Source organism: Salvelinus alpinus, chromosome 3 (genome assembly GCF_045679555.1).
Source record: "Salvelinus alpinus chromosome 3, SLU_Salpinus.1, whole genome shotgun sequence".
NCBI lineage: Eukaryota > Metazoa > Chordata > Actinopteri > Salmoniformes > Salmonidae > Salvelinus > Salvelinus alpinus.
Genome location: NC_092088.1, coordinates 69,116,222 through 69,127,903, shown reverse-complemented (window position 1 = coordinate 69,127,903; position 11,682 = coordinate 69,116,222). Strand labels below are relative to the sequence as shown.

The 11,682-nt window shown below is 42.7% G+C and overlaps 1 protein-coding gene across 7 annotated transcripts in view; it reads right to left on the bottom strand.

Annotated features, from left to right (window-relative positions):
• Nucleotides 1-11,682, bottom strand: part of baiap2b (BAR/IMD domain containing adaptor protein 2b) — a 184,454-nt gene that overhangs the window by 115,503 nt on the left and 57,269 nt on the right. The window lies entirely within an intron of this gene.

The window sequence follows — 11,682 nt, the reverse complement described above, 5'->3', positions numbered from 1 at the left end:
CAGTGCAGTTCCATTCCCCTGTCTCTAACACACATTAGAGACGTCTACATTATTTATCCTCACATGACAAAAGTCCTCTAGCGGAGCACGTCACCTTAAAAATACCCTCTCTTTATATAACCTAGAACCAGGAGAACTGTAGGGAACAGGCAATCAGGCCACCCCATTCCCTATATACTACACTACTTTTGACCAGGGCCCATAGGGAATAGGGTGACATTTGGGACGCATCCTGGGAGCTCAGTTTGAGAGCAAAGCCACATAACTTAGATGATGGGATGGGAGAGTGTGATGGGAGAACATTTTGGAGTGTTTTCATTGGCTGTGATTTCCCCTGGTTAGCTTGGGTTGATATATTATTGACTTGTTGGATTATGACTTCTGGTTTGGTTTATGTAATCTCTCACAGGAAAAGGTAAGGAGGAAGGAAGGAAGGGAAACATCTGGACTGGTCCATTTAGGTAGCTTACTAGGGAACAGCTAAGCACTAGGGAACTAGGGAACAGCTAAGCACTAGGGAACTAGGGAACAGCTAAGCACATCATTTGCTGCTGCATGAATTGCTTTTTTCTCTCCTTAATTACTCCCTGTTTAATGATCACTTACTGCATTGATCAATTATGTATATGTCTAACCCAGAGGTAGTATCTGCTTAAATGATCGTCAATCACTGTACAACGTTAGCAACTACAGCTCTGTTCAGTACTCTTAGCTACCCATTCACATTGGCTTTATCTCGCTAACTACCCCCTCCTGTTCTTTCCCTCACCACCCCTCCTCCATTATCCTCCTCCTCCCTTCTCCATCCTCTTTTTGCCTTGTCATCTATGGGTCAAGACTGTGCATGCCTCTCTCTTTAATCCTAATACCATTCACTACTGTTCATTTATTCTGCTTGGATTAATCAGATATTTTACAGTCATTACATTGTAGAGACGACCGTGGGACATGGGCTGCATCACAGCCTGCACTCTATTTCCTATATAGTGCACTATAGGGACGCACACGGAGTCTCTCTCCACTAAATGAAGGCGCATCTCTACTACTCTGTCGACTGCCTGACGCATCCAGCTATTTCTCCCCTCAAGAAACGTAATGATAATAACGCAATAATTACTTGCCCCCCATTTTACAAATCCTTCCCCTTGTCTCTCTATCCGCATCAGTTATAAACTGGGGGTAAGTACTACCGCATGCAAGAGATTGTTTAAAGCCAAGTGACGTAGCACCACCCATCCATCCTGCCACGCCTTATCTGCCTGGGCACTCTGGCCACTGGTGGAGACGTGACGGAGGAGTGTGTGTCCACACTCTCTCTCTAGGGGGGGGGAGAGAGAGAGAGAGAGAGAGAGAGAGAGAGAGAGAGAGAGAGAGAGAGAGAGAGAGAGAGAGAGAGAGAGAGAGAGAGAGAGAGAGAGAGAGAGAGAGAGAGAGAGAGAGAGAGAGAGAGAGAGAGAGAGAGAGAGAGAGAGAGAGAGAGAGAGAGAGAGAGAGAGAGAGAGAGAGATAGATAGATAGATCATGGGGCCTGCGGATAATGAAAGGGAGCAGGCTGTAAAAGCGTTTGTACTTCATGCCACAGCAGAGTGCTGCCAGCCATCCCAGCCCGCCCACAGACGGCACAGCTATCAAAGGGGTCCGCGTGCCCACCCAGTCGGCCCGGGAGATCCCAAATGACCCCTATAGCTCACTGCCTGCCTGGCCTGGCGTTGCCCCTGGGGCTGACTATACTATCCTGGGTAAACAAACAATGTAATGGGCTGACGTTAGGCAAATTGTGCGAATAATGGCTGTCTTTCTGGTTTTATAATTGTTCGAGACTATTCAATGCCGATGTTCATCCATTAGGCTATTGTATTGCATTTCTGCCTCCCCTCCTCCCTCTGCGTGATATAAACAGTCAGCTGTCAAATATAAAACAAGCCTTCGACCATGTAGTTAACTGGAATCTATACAGCAACTATTTCCATTTATCACTGTGTGGAGATAGAATGGCTGATCATGCAATCACACTGTCACTGCGGGCTAGCCTGACTGGTGAGCAATTGCACTACAAAGAATGAACACATAGTGCATCTCTTGTGATGTTTCTCACATCATACATGCAATTACTGTGACAAATAAATGCATGCTCAGATGTAGTACATACACACGCACTCACTCACACACACAAACACACACACATACTTAGGTTGCATTAAGGAAACACTGTTGTCCAGAGACAGAATCAGTCTCCTCTGTTCAGCCCTGCCTGTCACTAGACTGCAGAGAGGGAGGGAGGGATATACTGTGCTGCTGAGTCATGGCTAGGGGCTAGGTTTGCAAAAACAACCAAAGGACCTCATATAACACAAATCACACACACACTTTAGGACAGACAGTAGATAAGGGACCATAGAGAGTACAGTATCAATATGGACATGGATCAACCCTTTTGCTCCCCAATTCTGTGATATCTAATTGGTAGATACAGTCTTGTCCCATCGCTGCAACTCCTGTACGGACTCGGGAGAGGCGAAGGTCGAGAGCCATTCGTCCTCCGAATCACGACTCCGCCAAGCTGCACTGCTTCTTGACACACTGCTCGCTTAACCCGCAAGCGACTCTCACCAATGTGTCAGAGGAAACACCATACAGCTAGCGACCGAAAGTCAGCATGCATGCGCCCGGCTGTCACAAGGAGTCGCTAGAGCGCGGTGGGACAAGGACATCCCAGCCGGCCAAACCCTCCCCTAACCCGGACGACGCTGAGCCAATTGTGCGCTGCCTCATGGATCTCCCGGTTGCGGCCGGCTGCGACACAGTCCAGGATTGAACCCAGATCTGTATTGACGACTCTAGCACTGTCATGCCGCTGTGTAGACCGCTGTGCCATTCGGGATTCAATCAACACCTCTTTAATATGGAGATGGTTCAACACCTCTTTAGTATGGAGATGGGTTAACACCTGTTTAATATAGAGATGGTTCAACACCTGTTTAGTATGGAGATGGATTAACACCTGTTTAATATAGATATGGTTCAACACCTGTTTAGTATGGAGATGGATTAACACCTGTTTAATATAGAGATGGTTCAACACCTGTTTAGTATGGAGATGGATTAACACCTGTTTAATATAGAGATGGATTAACACCTGTTTAATATAGAGATGGTTCAACACCTCTTTAGTATGGAGATGGATTAACACCTGTTTAATATAGATATGGTTCAACACCTCTTTAGTATGGAGATGGATTAACACCTGTTTAATATAGAGATGGTTCAACACCTGTTTAGTATGGAGATGGATTAACACCTGTTTAATATAGAGATGGATTAACACCTGTTTAATATAGAGATGGTTCAACACCTGTTTAGTATGGAGATGGATTAACACCTGTTTAATATAGATATGGTTCAACACCTCTTTAGTATGGAGATGGATTAACACCTGTTTAATATAGATATGGTTCAACACCTGTTTAGTATGGAGATGGATTAACACCTGTTTAATATAGAGATGGTTCAACACCTGTTTAGTATGGAGATGGATTAACACCTGTTTAATATAGAGATGGATTAACACCTGTTTAATATAGAGATGGTTCAACACCTGTTTAGTATGGAGATGGATTAACACCTGTTTAGTATGGAGATGGATTAACACCTGTTTAATATAGATATGGTTCAACACCTGTTTAGTATGGAGATGGATTAACACCTGTTTAATATAGAGATGGTTCAACACCTGTTTAGTATGGAGATGGATTAACACCTGTTTAATATAGATATGGTTCAACACCTGTTTAGTATGGAGATGGATTAACACCTGTTTAATATAGAGATGGTTCAACACCTGTTTAGTATGGTGATGGTTCAACACCTGTTTAGTATGGAGATGGATTAACACCTGTTTAATATAGATATGGTTCAACACCTCTTTAGTATGGAGATGGATTAACACCTGTTTAATATAGATATGGTTCAACACCTCTTTAGTATGGAGATGGTTAACACCTGTTTAATATAGATATGGTTCAACACCGGTTTAATATGGAGATGGATTAACACCTGTTTAATATAGAGATGGATTAACACCTGTTTAATATAGAGATGGATTAACACCTGTTTAGTATGGAGATGGTTCAACACCTGTTTAGTTTGGAGATGGATTAACACCTGTTTAATATAGAGATGGTTCAACACCTGTTTAGTATGGAGATGGATTAACACCTGTTTAGTATGGAGATGGTTCAACACCTGTTTAATATAGAGATGGTTCAACACCGGTTAAATATGCAGATGGATCAACACCTGTTTTTAATATGCAGATGGATCAACACCTGTTTTTAATATAGAGATGGTTCAACACTTGTTTAGTATGGAGATGGTTCAACACCTGTTTAGTATGGAGATGGATTAACACCTGTTTAGTATGGAGATGGATTAACACCTGTTTAGTATGGAGATGGATTAACACCTGTTTAATATAGAGATGGATTAACACATGTTTAATATAGAGATGGATTAACACCTGTTTAATATAGAGATGGATTAACACCTGTTTAGTATGGAGATGGATTAACACCTGTTTAATATAGAGATGGATTAACACCTGTTTAGTATGGAGATGGATTAACACCTGTTTAATATAGATATTGTTCAACACCTGTTTAGTATGGAGATGGATTAACACCTGTTTAATATAGAGATGGATTAACACCTGTTTAATATAGAGATGGATTAACACCTGTTTAGTATGGAGATGGATTAACACCTGTTTAATATAGATATGGTTCAACACCTGTTTAGTATGGAGATGGTTCAACACCTGTTTAGTATGGAGATGGATTAACACCTGTTTAATATGGAGATGGATTAACACCTGTTTAATATAGAGATGGATTAACACCTGTTTAGTATGGAGATGGATTAACACCTGTTTAATATGGAGATGGATTAACACCTGTTTAATATAGAGATGGATTAACACCTGTTTAGTATGGAGATGGATTAACACCTGTTTAATATGGAGATGGTTCAACACCGGTTTAATATGGAGATGGATTAACACCTGTTTAATATGGAGATGGATTAACACCTGTTTAATATAGAGATGGATTAACACCTGTTTAGTATGGAGATAGTTCAACACCTGTTTAGTATGGAGATGGATTAACACCTGTTTAATATAGAGATGGATTAACACCTGTTTAATATAGAGATGGATTAACACCTGTTTAGTATGGAGATAGTTCAACACCTGTTTAGTATGGAGATGGATTAACACCTGTTTAGTATGGAGATAGTTCAACACCTGTTTAGTATGGAGATGGATTAACACCTGTTTAGTATGGAGATAGTTCAACACCTGTTTAGTATGGAGATGGATTAACACCTGTTTAATATAGAGATGGATTAACACCTGTTTAGTATGGAGATGGATTAACACCTGTTTAATATAGATATGGTTCAACACCTGTTTAGTATGGAGATAGTTCAACACCTGTTTAGTATGGAGATGGATTAACACCTGTTTAGTATGGAGATAGTTCAACACCTGTTTAGTATGGAGATGGATTAACACCTGTTTAATATGGAGATGGATTAACACCTGTTTAATATAGAGATGGATTAACACCTGTTTAGTATGGAGATGGATTAACACCTGTTTAATATGGAGATGGATTAACACCTGTTTTTAATATGGAGATGGACACTTTAAGATGAGGGCACTGGGATGTAACAGTAATAGTATCATCAGCAGCAATAGAGCCTCATCTACCCTAGCATACTGTACTCTGTAACATCCTCCCCTAGCATATTGAAATCCTAATCTGAACGGTCACTGCACAGATAATGTCATCAGTATTGACTGAGAGAGGCAGAGTGGGGGGATGAAAAGATGAAACCTTCAGAAGAAATGTGAAGGCCAAAATAAAAGACTCTTCTTCTTCCATGAATAATGAATGAGGCAGCTTTTCTTTCTATCCTCCTCTCCAACCTCTGATCTCAGACATCCCTCCTTTCCGCTTTCCTCTCTTCTCATCATCCCTCCCTCCTTTCTCCACTTCCATCCACTATCCAAATTCCCCTCAGACTTAGGAAAAGTCAGAGGAGGGAGCAAGAGACTCGGCTACACAGTGCTCAGACTCAGTAGGCGGGACTTAAACACAAGCCAATCATTTCTTCTAGATGTCGTTGGTAGAGAGACAACCTGCTGCTGTTTCCCCGTTCAACACCTTAGCTCCAATCGGAACTTTTCCCTCCCACCATCACCAATACCGCCTATACCCCACCCCCAGTCACATTCCTTCATTCATCCCTCTTTCACCACCATGTCTTTGTTAGCCTGACATGAACAGAAACAGACCAGGAAAACCCAAACCGTTCCACACACACAGGTTGTGTTAGTTCTCACTGACTGGAAAAGGACAAGTGAGGACAGACATAAGTCGTCACCCCCAAAACAGTGTCTTTACACTCCTATTAATGAACATAATCAATAAGGATGTTGTGAAAGAAAAGAAAATCTGCTGATAATATATGTGTCGGGTTAATCAATATTAAATAAAAGAGTAAGATACGTTTCAGAATTATTTTGAATATTTATCTTCTCTGGGGTCTAAGGCAAAAATAAAACTGCAAAACTGCAAAACAGCATAATTCATAAGATGCTGAGTTTGAGGGAAAACAAGCGCTAAACAAAATAAGCTTTTCCATATCAAATATAAGAGTCTAAGGGGATGTGATTGCCTCAGTATGTCAGTGGAAAATATTGGAAACATCAGAGTACTGTAAGCTCCCCTTTCCAATAGTGCAGTAATAACTGACTGTAAGAAATAACAACAACAAACATAACATGCTTGTGTGTGTGTATGTGTGAGTGAGTGAGTGAACATCATTTGTCCTTTTCCCATTCACACCCCTTGCCATCTATCCCCTGTACAGCAGGTCTTTCTGCGACCCCCCTCCAGCCCAATATATATCTTCCAAGATGGCATAGCAGTGGGGATGTCTGTTTTGATGGTCTTGTCCCATCCCTTGTATATATCGTTTTTCTTCGTATATATTTGTATTACTTTTTTAATCTCTTTTTCCATCTATGGACTGAACATACTCTCCTGCAACCCGCCTAACCCAATGTGGTATGGATCTGCTATTTTTACACTTTTGAACCGGAACCGCCTTCTGAAGCTAGCCAGCTAACTAGCTACTAGCTAGTAGCTAGGCCCTTCTCCCGGCTAGCCAAAGAATTCCATCAGATAATTCCTGGGCTTCAATACCTCTTCTGCCAATTGGCCTGGACCCTTTGCTGTGGCCGCACCTGGCTTAAATGGTGCCTCTAGAGACAAAACCTCTCTCATCGTCACTCAATGCCTAGGCTTACCTCCACTGTACTCACATCCTACCATACCCTTGTATGTATATTATGCCTTGAATCTTTTCTTCCGTGCCCAGAAACCTGCTCCTTTTACTCTCTGTTCTGAACGTACTAGACGACCAGTTCTTATAGCCTTTAGCCGTACTCTTATCCTACTCCTCCTTTGTTCCTCTGGTGATGTAGAGGTTAACCCAGGCCCTGCAGCCCCCAGCATCACTCCCACTCCCCAGGCGCATTCATTTGTTGACTTCTGTAACTGTAAAAGCATTGGTTTCATGCATGTTAACATTAGAAGCCACCTCCCTAAGTTTGTTTTATTCACTGCTTTAGCACACTCCGCCAACCCGGATGTCCTAGCCGTGTCTGAATCCTGGTTTAGGAAGGCCACCAAAAATCCTGAAATTCCCATCCCTAACTATAACATATTCCGACAAGATAGAACTGCCAAAGGGGGCGGAGTTGCAATCTACTGCAGAGATAGCATCCAGAGTTCTGTCAAACTATCCAGTCTGTGCCCAAACAATTCAAGCTTCTACTTTTTATAATCCACCTTTCCAGAAACAAGTCTCTCACCATTGCCGCTTGTTACAGACCCCCCTCGGCCCCCAGCTGTGCCCTGGACACCATATGTGAATTGATGGTTCCCCATCTATCTTCAGAGCTCATACTGTTAGGTGACCTTAACTGGGACATGCTTAACTTCTCTGGGATAGGGGGCAGCATTTTCACTTTTGGATGAATAGCGTGCCCATAGTAAACTGCCTCCTACTCAGTCCCAGATGCTAATATATGCATATTATTATTAGTATTCGATAGAAAACACTCTGAAGTTTCTAAAACTGTTTGAATCATGTCTGTGACTATAACATAACTTATTTGGCAGGCAAGACCCCGAGGACAAACCATTCAGATTTTATATTTTTTGAGGTCACTCTCTTTTCAATGGGTTTTCTTTGGGAATCCAGATTTCTAAGGGACCTTCCTACAGTTCCTCTGGATGTCAACAGTCTTTAGAAATTGGTTGAGGTTTTTCCTTTGAGAAATGAAGAAGTAGCCATGTTCAGAATGTGGCTCGAGTGAAGTGTACTGTTTGTTAGAGGTGCGTGACCAGAAAGAATGCTACACATTGTTTTCCTCCGGTATTGAACACAGATCATCCCGTCTTCAATTTTATCGATTATTTACGTAAGAAAATACCTAAAGTTGTATTACAAAAGTAGTTTGAAATGTTCGGACAAAGCTTACAGGTAACTTTTGTAGTCATGTTGAGCGAGTTGGAACCGGTGTTTTTCTGGATCAAACGCGCCAAATAAATGGACATTTTGGATATATATCGACGGAATTAATCGAACAAAAGTACCATTTGTGATGCTTATGGGACATATTGGAGTGCCAACAGAAGAAGCTCGTCAAAGGTAAGGCATGAATTATATCTTTATTCTGCGTTTTGTGTCGCGCCGGGAGGGTTGAAATATGATGGTCTGTGATTGTTTGCTGGGGTGCTATCCTCAGATAATAGCATTGTTTGCTTTCGCCGTAAAGCATTTTTGAAATCTGACACGTTGGCTGGATTCACAACAAGTGTAGCTTTCATTTGGTATATTGAATGTGTGATTTCATGAAAGTTAGATTTTTATAGTAATTTATTTGAATTTGGCGCTCTGCATTTTCAGTGGATGTTGGCCAGGTGGGACGCTACCGTCTCACATATCTCAGAGAGGTTAACACCCCGGCCATCCTACAATCTAAGCTAGATGCCCTCAATCTCACACAAATCATCAAGGAACCTACCAGGTACAACCCGAAACCTGTAACCATGGGCACCCTCTTAGATATCATCCTGATCAACCTGCACTATAAATACACCTCTGCTGTCTTCAACCAGGATCTCAGCGATCACAGTCTCATTGCCTGCGTGCGTAATGGGTCCACGGTCAAACGACCACCCCTCATCACTATCAAATGCCCCCTAAAACACTTCAGCGAGCAGGCCTTTCTAATCAACCTGGCCCGGGTATCCTGGAAGGATATTGACCTCATCCCATCAGTAGAGGATGCCTGGATGCTCTTCAAAAGTGCTTTCCTCTCCATCTTATTTTAGCATGCCCCATTAAAAAAATTAGAACTAAGAACAGATATAGCCCTTGATTCACCCCAGACTTGACCAGCACAAAAACATCCTGTGGCGTTCTGCATTAGGATTGAATAGCCCCCGCGATATGCAACTTTTCAGGAAAGTCAGGAACCAATATCCTCAGTCAGTTAGGAAAGCCAAGGCTAGCTTTTTCAAGCAGAAATTTGCTTCCTGTAGCAGTAATTCCAAAATGTTTTTGGACACTGTAACGTACATGGAGAATAAGAGCACCTCCTCCCAGCTGCCCACTGCATTGAGGATTGGAAACACTGTCACCACCAATAAATCTACAATAATCGATCATTTGCATTATTTTCCACGGCTGGCCATGCTTTCCACCTGGCCAACCCCCCCCCCCCACGCCTCCTTCACCCATATCCTGGCAGCTGAATCCCTACAAATCAGCTGGGCTAGACAATCTGGACACTGTATTTCTAAAAGGATCACGCAAAATTGTTGCAACCTCTATTACTAGCCTATTCAACCTCTTTCGTATCGTCTGAGATCCCCAAAGATTGGAAAGCTGCCGCGGTCATCCCCTTCTTCAAAGGGGGAGACACTCTTGACCCAAACTGTTCTAGATCTATATCCATCCTGCCCTGCCTTTCTAAAATCTTCGAAAGCCAAGTTAATAAACAGATCACCGACCATTTCGAATCCCACCGTACCTTCTCCACTAAGCAATCTGGTTTCCGAGCTGGTCATGTCTGGTTTCAGAGCTGGTCATGGGAGCACCTCAGTCACGCTCAAGGTCCTAAACGATATCATAACCGCCATCGATAAAAGACAGTACTGTGCAGCCGTCTTCATCGACCTGGCCAAGACTTTCGACTCTGTTAATCACCGCATTCTTATCGGCAGACTCAATAGCCTTGGCCTCTCAAATGACTGCCTCGCCTGGTTCACCAACTACTTCTCAGATAGAGTTCAGTGTGTCAAATCAGAGGGCCTGTTGTCCGGACCTCTGGCAGTCCCTATGGGGGTGCCACAGGGTTCAATTCTCGGGCCAACTCTTTTCTCTGTATATATCAATGATGTCTCTCTAGCTGCTGATGATTCTCTGATCCACCTCTACGACGACGACACCATTCTGTATAGATCTGGCCCTTCTTCGGACACTGTGCTAATAAACCTCCAAACGAGCTTCAACACCATGCAACATTCCTTCCATGGCCTCCAACTACTTTTTTAATGCTAGTAAAACTAAGTGCATGCTCTTCAACCGATTGCTGCCCGCACCCTCCCGCCCGACTAGCATCACTAATCTGGACGGTTCTGACCTAGAATATGTGGACAACTACAAATACCTAGGTGTCTGTTTAGACTGTAAACTCTCCTTCCAGACTCACATTAAGCATCTCCAATCCAAAATTAAATCTATAATCGGCTTCTTATTTTGCAACAAAGCCTCCTTCACTCGTGCTGCCAAACATACTCTCTTAAAACTGACTATCCTACCGATCCTTGACTTCGGCGCTGTCATTTACAAAATAGCCTCCAACACTCTACTGAGCAAACTGGATGTAGTCTATCACAGTGCCATCCGTTTTATCACCAAAGCCCCATATACTACCAATCACTGCGAGCTGTATACTCTCGTTGGCTGGCACTCACTAGACATCCATTGCCAAACCCACTGGCTCCAGGTCATCTATATGTCTTTGCTAGGTAAAGCCCAGTCTTATCTCAGCTCACGGGTCAACATAGCAACACCCACCTGTAGCACGCGCTCCAGCAGGTATATTGCACTGGTCATCCCCAAAGCCAACACTTCCTTTGGCCGCCTTTCCTTCCAGTTCTCTGCTGCCAATGACTGGAACGAATTGCAAAGAACACTGAAGCTGGAGACTTATATCTCCCTCTCTAACTTTAAGCGTCAGCTGTCAGAGCAGCTGACCGATCGCTGTACCTGTGCACAGCCAATCTGTAAACAGCACACCCGACTACCTCATCCCCATATTATTACTTACCCTCTTGCTCTTTTGCACCCCAGTATCTCTACTTGCACATCATCATCTGCACATCTATCACTCCAGTATTAATGCTAAATTGTAATTATTTTCACCTCTAGGGCCTATTTATTGCCTACCTCCCTACTCTTCTACATTTGCACACACTGTACATAGATTTTTCAATTTTTCTTTTATTTTGTGTTATTGACTGTACGTTTGTTTATGTGTAA